The sequence below is a fragment of the Elephantulus edwardii genome, unplaced genomic scaffold, assembly GCF_000299155.1.
Source record: "Elephantulus edwardii isolate Elephantulus edwardi_28Jun2011 unplaced genomic scaffold, EleEdw1.0 scaffold00220, whole genome shotgun sequence".
NCBI classification, from domain to species: domain Eukaryota; kingdom Metazoa; phylum Chordata; class Mammalia; order Macroscelidea; family Macroscelididae; genus Elephantulus; species Elephantulus edwardii.
Window position 1 is genome coordinate 1,227,751 of NW_006399970.1, and position 8,846 is coordinate 1,236,596.

Here is an 8,846-nt window from a genome sequence, read left to right on the forward strand (position 1 = left end):
TCCAATGGGAATCCATTCAAATTGGGATCCTGGCTTATCTGCATTGTTTCACTCACGAATATTGCAACCTAGTCTTCCTTGACTAACAAAAGAGTGTTCCATTAACAACAGTCAGGGGAAAACCTGCAAATGAACAACTAACTACATCGTGACCGTTTTTTTGGCCACCCTCCTCCAGCCAAGGGCGCAGGTCATTCCTTCCAAGGCTCACCAATCAAGTAGGAAGAGATGTGCATCCGCTTCTGCCACCAAACCCAGGTGAGCAAACGCGAGGGATGCCTTCTCAAGAGAGAATCAATGCAACGCCTTGCTTTGAGCAACATCCAAAAACTCTTCCCAGGATCCAGCAAAGTGCTGTTTTGCTTTCTAAGGAGAGAGCCTCCCCTTTATGGCCTCCAGGTCCCTCCTCCGGCAGGAAGCTTTTCCTCCTCCTCCTCCCCGCAAGCCGAGTGAAAGCCAAAGTAGCCCGTTCTAACGCTCCCGCCACCGGCCGCACCCTCCACCCACCCAGGCCCCGCCTCCCCAGCTTTCCAGTAACCGGCGCCCTCCCGGTCAGGTCGGGCAAGTGGGCACCGGGAGATCCCGGTTTCCAGCGCCCGCCAGCAGGAGCGTGGAGCGTGGCTGAGGCCGCCGAGAGCGCAGACGCGGGTCCCCGAAGAGCGGAGACTCCGCGGATGCCCGGAATCCCCACGCGCACCCCTTTGCCTTTGCCTAACGGGGCCAGTCGCATGCGCACCGAGACCCGCCGTGGGGGGGGGGGGAAGGGAGAGTGAGGGGAGGGGCGAGCGTGGAGTCGCGGCCAGCGGTCCGAGCCCGCCGGGGTCACTGACGACGCATGCGCCGCGAGGGAACGCAATCACAGACTCGGCTGGCGGCTGCCGGTTTTGAAAAAGGAAACCCCGGCGAGCGCGAGCGCAATCTGGCCGCCGACGCGTGCGCGCTCCCGGTGAGTAGCGCCCCACCGGGAGGGCCCGGGGCCTGGCGTCCACCGGTAGGCTTGCCTCGGTGGCGCATGCGTGCTCCTGGAGCTGGTGGAGGAAGGGAAGGAAGGGAGGGGGGAAGAGCGGGCAGCAGTAGCGGTGGATCTTGTGGGGGGCGCCACTCACAGCCCCAGGTGCAGCTGGCGTCGGGAGCCGCGGCGTCTCCTGGACGCAGCGGGGTTCGTGGTTCCGAGTCACTGCAGCCAAACTCCAGGGTGGGGGAGGGAAGACACCCCGAGCTGCCGCCAGCTACACGGTGAGGGCGCGGGGAATGGGACGGAGCGGGGGCCCGGGTGTGTGGGGTCGGGGGGCGGTGGCCAAGGGAGGGGAAGACGGGAGCCATGCTCACGTCGTGCCTGTCAACCTGATGTGACTGTCCCCGGGAGTCGGGGCGGTGGCCCGCTCTGGCTGCGGGGCCCTCCTGAGCAGCTGGGGTTACCTGAGGGGCAGGGGCGGGATTGGGGTGCCCGGCGGGGCGGGGTACCCTGAGGGTGCCCTCCGGCTGCAGCCGCTTACAGCGGCAGGGCAGCTGGGAAAGCCTGGGACCAGGTGCCATGGGGGCTTTCGCCGGGGACCCGCTAGGCCTTGTGACCCACTTTATTTCTGTCACAACTCGGGCACGTTTGGAGCGGCGCCCAATGGGACGGCGGAGCTGCCAGCTCCTCCGGGGAACCCCCGCCCTGCGGGTGCCGGGCCCGCGTGCCCAGGTCCGCAGTCCGAGCGGCCGCCGCCGCCGACCGTGGGCTGGTTCCGTTAGTGGTCCTGGTTCCGGGGCTGCGCTCGGTCCTTGGCGAACGCGCGGCGCGGTGCGTCCGACCCCTGCGGCGGGGCTGGCCCCGGGGTTGGCCGCGCGACGCCGGGCTTCCCTCCCTGCTGCCATCCGCACCTCCCTGCTCCCTGTCACCACCGCCGCTGGCGTTTCCAGATCCCTGCCCTCCTGCAAAACCACATTCTCCATACATGGCCCTGGCGCTCTGGCCCCTGCTGTGTATAGCGCCTAGCGCCTCCGAGTTCATGTTCCTAAGAGTGTTATTTTTCGCTCCTATAGAAATCATCCTGTTGACAAGAGTCATCAGCATACTGGAAGCAAAAACCCTTGGCCTCTGACCTGGCAGATGAAAGATCAAATCAGATTGTGGTGTTTTGCTGTTAGCACACCTTGCCATCGAACTTGAACGCTTTCTAGCTTTTTTAATCTGAATTTTCTTTTACAGTGAAAGAAAAGCACAAGAAGTGAGGACGCTTACATTCATCGTTGGTTACTCGGATCCCCTAAATCAAATTAAAGGTAATTTTTTTTTTTTTAAGTTTTTAGGTTTCATTTATTTGGGTGGAAATTTCACTTGATGCATTTTAATTTTTAGCATTGTTTTAGTTAGATCAGTGGAGAAAATTGTGGAATGTTTACCCTCTGCTTTGGAAAGAAACATTCCCCCCAAAATGTAACTTGGATGCTGATCTTCTTTTTCTGAAACATATTCCTTCAGAAAAACTCGTTACAGGAAGGAAATAAATTTAACTATTAAGTACTTAACTTGGTAGAATGTCACTCAAAGCTAACTTGAAGGCTGAAAGTCGTGGTAGAGCTAGTTATAGTTAGCTATTTTTTTAAAATGGGGAAACTTTCTGTGCTCTGACAAACAAAAAACATGTTCAGAATATTTTATCAAATGAAAAACTCAAGGTTGAGAGCAGTGTGAATAGTGTGTTACTTGTGTTAAAAAGAGGGGAAAATAACAATATAAATCAGTGTCAGCTCTTCTATGTGTAAAGAAACTCTTGAGAGAATACCCTTATATTATGAATTCAGAGAGTACATTAAAGAAAGATCCTTTGTCCAAAATAATTTTATGTGGTTTTTGTTATGGTTTTCTTAATTTATGGTGGTTTTACCCATTTTCACTATTTCTTAATAATTTTCAGAAACAAAAATTAAAATTGAGGATTATCCTAAATGATGGTTGCACTTTAAGTATTAAGATGCTGAGATCACAGGCAAATAGAACTTTTGATGTCTAGAGGCCGTACCTAATGAGTAAAGGGTTGTGCTGCCAACCCAAGGGCAGCCTTTTCAAATCCACCAGCTCTTCCACAGGAGAAAGATGGTCATTTTCTGGCCATGTGATTTATAGTCTCCAAAAACCTGCTAGAGGATCAGCTGTGAGTTCTGAATTGATGGCATGTAACAACAACAGTCATCCTTTGACTTGCTAAAATGTAGGGAGCTCTGGTGGCCTAGTGATAAGAAGCTGCAATCTTGAAAGCGCTTAGTTAAAATCCAGCAGCTGGTCCTTGGGAGAAGGATGGACAGTCTCCTCCCATTCGATTAACTGCCTCTGAAAATTCGCCAGAGGGTAAGCTATGGGTTGGTTCCAGCTCCGTGGTACACAGTAGCAACAAAATATAGCATTGTCTACATTTAGTATTAGGATTGGATCATACTTCTTTCAGTCTATAGTGTTTGTGGCTTTCAATGTCTTTTTAAAGAGTCTCAATTGTATGAGATAGTTTTCCTTTTTTTAGGCCAAAAATAGCCGTGTTCAGTATGAGCAATCAATTGAAATGATAATAAAGTTGATTGTCCAGGTGGTTTGCATTGTAAGTAATGAAACGTCCGCTTATAAAGTAAACTTTTCCATTCTTATGAAGCATAAAGTTGAGATGTAAAAAACAAATTAAAATTCGTTACAATTTGTGGTTTACTGTGAATTTTACTGTAGTGATCTGGTCAAAGATGGCATGAGTTGAACTTTTATGACTAAAAATTAATAGAGGAGTTACTGAAACTCCTTCTAATACTATATAATTAAAGCAGTGAGTATGATTAATGAATGACATTCATGATTGATTTTTCTTTTATAATGTTACAAAAAATACTTTTTTTTTTGTAGTCTAGTATAGTTTTATTGTTTTGTTGTTGTTATGTGTTGTCAAACTGACCCTCCAGCAGGTTTTCAGCAGGTAGTAGATTGTATAGAAGATTGCCCATTTTTCTTCCTTAGACTAACTGATGGATTTGAACTTCATGCGTTCGAGTTGTCCGCACAATTCCTAACCCTAATTTCATGATGGTGATGATGTTGTTAGGTGCAGTGAGTCCAGTACAATTCATAATGATCCTTTGGACTGCAGACCTGAACCCTCCCCTTTCCAGAGCCATCTTCATCGCCTCTGACGCTCTTGAGCCCATTACTGCAATCTCTGTGTCAATCCCTCTCATTGAGAAGCTTCTGTGATTCAATAAACAAAAAAGATTTATACAAAATTATGTTTCATTTTCATTTGACTTGTATGTAAGCCCTTTCTATTTTCTTTAAATGAAATCACATTTTTATTTAGCTTGCAGATCATAGTTTGTCCATTCTTTTAAAATTTTTTTTGTTGTAATTTGAGTGAAGGTATACAAAGCAATTTAATTTTTTCCCAACCATTTTTACACCTTTTATACAAAAGGCTTCCCACTTTGCTCCATAATCCTGATTTCTATTAGCCCTTCTATATGTCTCTGTGCCTTTTTTTCTTTAGTGAAGCTGTGTGGATCATCCTCTTAGTAGATGCTGGTTTTCCCCTCTGTCATCTTTATAGATATCTATCACCCATTTATTAATTTTTTACTCCCCTCTCTCATTCTTGGTAACCATCAGTACTTGTATGTACATCATTCCTCAGCTTTTTATAACCATAATCTTATGCAGTATTTGTCTTTTCCTGACTGACTGATTTAGCATAATGAGTTCTGGTGGCCTCAAGGTAAGAAATTATGCTGTCAACCTAGTGACACATGGTTCAAATCCACCAACTCCTGGGCAGTTTACTGCCTCTGAAAACCCCCTGGAGGGTCAGCTGTGAGTCATTGCAAACTCAGAGGTACTCAGCAACGAAACTGTAGGTACATCCATATTATGCAGTGTTTCATAAATTCTGTATTGTGTTAGTGTTGCATAGCACTCTTACCGGGTGCACATATCGTAGTTTATATAGTCATCTATTGATGGACATGGGAGTTGTTTGCATATCTTTGCTGTTACAAATTATGCTGTAGTAGGTGTGGGGGTGCTTTACATTTATTTGTATGACAGAGACATATTTGTAGTAATGAGCTGGCTCATAGGGTATTTTTATCACTACACTAGCTTTCTAAGAATATGTCAAACTGCTTTCCATAGTGGTTGTACCATTTCCAGCCGTGTATGAGAGTTCTAGTATTTGCAGCCTTCAATATGGACTGAGGCTCAATGTTAAGAAGACAAAAATTCTCACCACTGGACCAATCGGTAGCATCAGGATGGATGGCGAAGAGATTGAGATTGTTCACAGCTTCAGTTTGCTCGGCTCCACGGTCAACACTCTTGGCACCAGTAGCCAGGAAATTAAAAAACGTATTGCGATGGGAAAGTCTGTGGTTAGGGACCTCTCCAAAATACTCAAGAGCAACAGTGTCTCTCTGGAGACTAAGGTCCACCTGATACAGGCCATGGTTTTTGCAATCACTTGTTATGCATCAGAGAGTTGGACAATGACTAGGGAGGATAGAAGGAGAATTGACGCCTTTGAGCTGTGGTGCTGGAGAAGAGTATTGAATGTACCATGGACTGCCAAGAAGACAAACAGATTCATCGTAGAGAGGATTAAACCAGGCTGCTCCTTGGAGGCAAGGATTCTGAGGCTTCATCTGACATACTTTGGTCATGTTGTAAGGAGAGACCGGTCCTTGGAAAAGGACATCATGCTTGGGAGGGTGGAGGGACAGTGCAGGAGGAAAAGACCCTCTATGAGGTGGATTGATTCAGTGACTGGGGTACTCGGGATGGGTTTGTCAGAGACAATGAGATTGGCACGGGATAGAGCACGGTTTAGGGCTGTTGTACATAGGGTCGCTATGAGTCGCAAACGACTCGACGACACATAACAACAACAATATTGAACGTTGCTAGTGTTGTTGAAGTGAGATAATCTCTCATTTTGTTTTGATTTGTGGAACTTAGGGGTAAGAAGCTGAGATAGAATCCCAGAGAATGGGATTAGAATCCTCAGGCTACTCCGCAGAAGAATAGGCAGTCTTCTCCCATGCAGTTAATTGCCTTTGAAAACCCACTGGAGGGTCTGCTACTGGTCGGTTCCAACTCAGTGGCACAAAAAAACAACAGCCAATGAGCTGAGGTGGCATTGTCTGTAAGGAGTTGTGCTGCTAAACTAAAAGCAGCCTATTCAAATCCACCAGCATGTCTCTGGGACAAAGAGAGTTCCCTCTCATGCAGTTTACAGCCTCTGAAAACTTGCTGAAGGGTTAACTATGAGTCACTTTTGACTTGACAGAAATGAGTGAGTGAGTGAGTGAGTGAGTGAGTGAGTGAGTGAGTGAGTAGATAGGTAACACTGTAGTGGTGTAGTCCATAGGGAGTTAAGCTGTTAACCCAAAGTTGGCACCTCTCTGGCAGTTGAAATCCACTAGTGACTCTGAGAGAAAGATGGGTAGGTGGTCTCTTCCCATGTGCTTTACACCCTGGGAATCTCATTGAAGGGTCATTTAAGAGTCAGTTCCTACTTGACAGCAATAAGTTTGAGATTTTTTTAAAAATTTTTTTTATTTTACATTAGTTTGCATGTAAAATTTGTATACATTGTTTCATACTTTCCTTCATTGATACTGTGTTTCATACAATCATTCCCATATATTGTATTTTATAAAATTTGTCACCATTGAACTATGCCCACCTGCCTTTTTGGGTCCCCACCAGATCTTTCCCATTTCCTTTCCCTCCTCCCTCCACTCACCAAATTATGCAACCTTGTAATTTCCTCCTGCCCACCCTTTACCCCTCTGCTCTCACCTTTTCCCTACTTGAGCCTTCCATACATGTTTTACTAGTTATCCTTCTATTTTTACAATAATGGTCTTATGCAGTATTTGTCCTTAGGAGACTGAGATAGTTCACCCAGTATAATACTCTGCAGTCTCTCCTAAGTTATGTGGCATTTTTTAAAATCATTGTTCTTGAGTGCATTATGTGAATGTAGCACAATTTCTCAATCCATTCGATCATAGTTGGACATTTAGGCTGTTTCCATGTTCTTGTGATAGTGGCATTTAAGTTTTATTGAGTTTAAATAGGTAATAATCTTGAGCATTTTATTATATGTTTTTTGGATATCTTTAGTTTTCATGGTGAAGTGTCTTTTCATGTCCTCTGAGCATTTTGTAATTGAGTTATATTTTTCTTGTTGAGATGTTAAGAGTTTTCAATACATTTTAGAGATTAATTTCTTATTAGACATGTTATTCCCAAGTATTTTTTCCCCCCAGTCTGTAGGTTCTCTTTTAACTCTTCTTGATAACTCTTTTTTTTAAATTTTTTTATTGATTTGCACAATCATTCATATAACCTTGTGTTTTGTACATGTACTTTGTATTTTGTACAACCATTCATATATATTTTACATAACTAATTACCATTGTTCTTTGCCTGTTTTCACCCATCTTTTCAAGTCCCCATTGAATCTTTCCCATTACTTCACCTCATTTCTACCCAGTAACCTCCGCCAACCCAGTGATTTCTCCCCCTTTTCCAGTCTTTTGTTGCATGTAAATATTTAATTTTTGGAAAGTCCCAGTCATATAGTTTACTCTTCTGATTGTGCGTGTTTACTTGTATTTGCCTATTTATGTCATATATTAGATTTCCTAAGGTACCCCAGGAAGTAGGACCCAGCTGGCACCTCACTGTGGCAAGGATGCCTTCCTGGCCAGCTGATGGAAATAGATCCATATTTGTTCCCATTCCCAAGAAAGGTAACCCAACAGAATGTGGACATTATCAAACAGAAACATTACTGGAACAGTACATTGACAAGGAACTGCCAGAAGTTCAAGCTGATTTTAGAAGAGGCTGTTGTGCCAGGGGTATCATTGCTCATACCAGATGGATCCTGGCTGAAAAAGAATGCCTGAAGAATGCCTGTGTTTCATTGACTGCAGAGTCATTTGACTATGTGGGTCACAGCAAACTATGGCTAACATTGAGAAGAATGGGAACCCCAGACCACTTAATTGTATTAATATGAAATCTAGACCAAGAAGTTGTTGTCTAAATGAAACAAGGGAATACTACATAGTTTAAAAACAGGAATGGTGTGTGTCAGGGTTGTATCCAGTCTCCATACCTATTTAGTCTGTATGCTGAACAAATAACTCATGAAGCTGGACTCTGTGAAGAAGAGTATGGCATCAGGAGGAAGACTCAGCAACAACACAGAGATGACATAACGTTGGTTGCTTAAAATGAGGAGGATATGAAACACTTGCTGCAAAAAAAGACTACAGCCTTCAATATAGATTATATCTCAATATCAAGAAATCAAAAGTCCTTAACATTGGGCCAGTAGGCAACATTGTGGTAGATGGAGAAAGGACTGAAGCTGTTGATGATTTCATCTTACTTGGAGCTACCATCAACACCCTTGATAACAGCAGTCAGGAAATCAAGAGATGCATTGTGTTATAGAAGTCTATCGTCAGAGACCTCTCCAAAATACTGAGAAGCAGTGTTACAGTTTGAAGATTAAGGTATACCTGATTCAGGCCAGGATCTTTTAATCACTTGCTGTGATTGGAGAGCTGGGCATTGAATAAGAATGGCAGAAGAAGAATTGATACCTTTGAACTGTGGTGGTGGTGGAGAAGAGTATTGAATATCCCATAAACTGCCAAAACAGTGAACAGATATACCTTGAAAAAAGTACAGCCAGAGTGATCCTCATTGGCAAGTATAGTGAAGCTTCATCTCGTACTTTGGATGTTTTTAGCAGAGGCCGTTCCTTGGAGAAGGATGTCATATTTGGAAAAGTGGAGAGTCAGTGAAAGAAAAG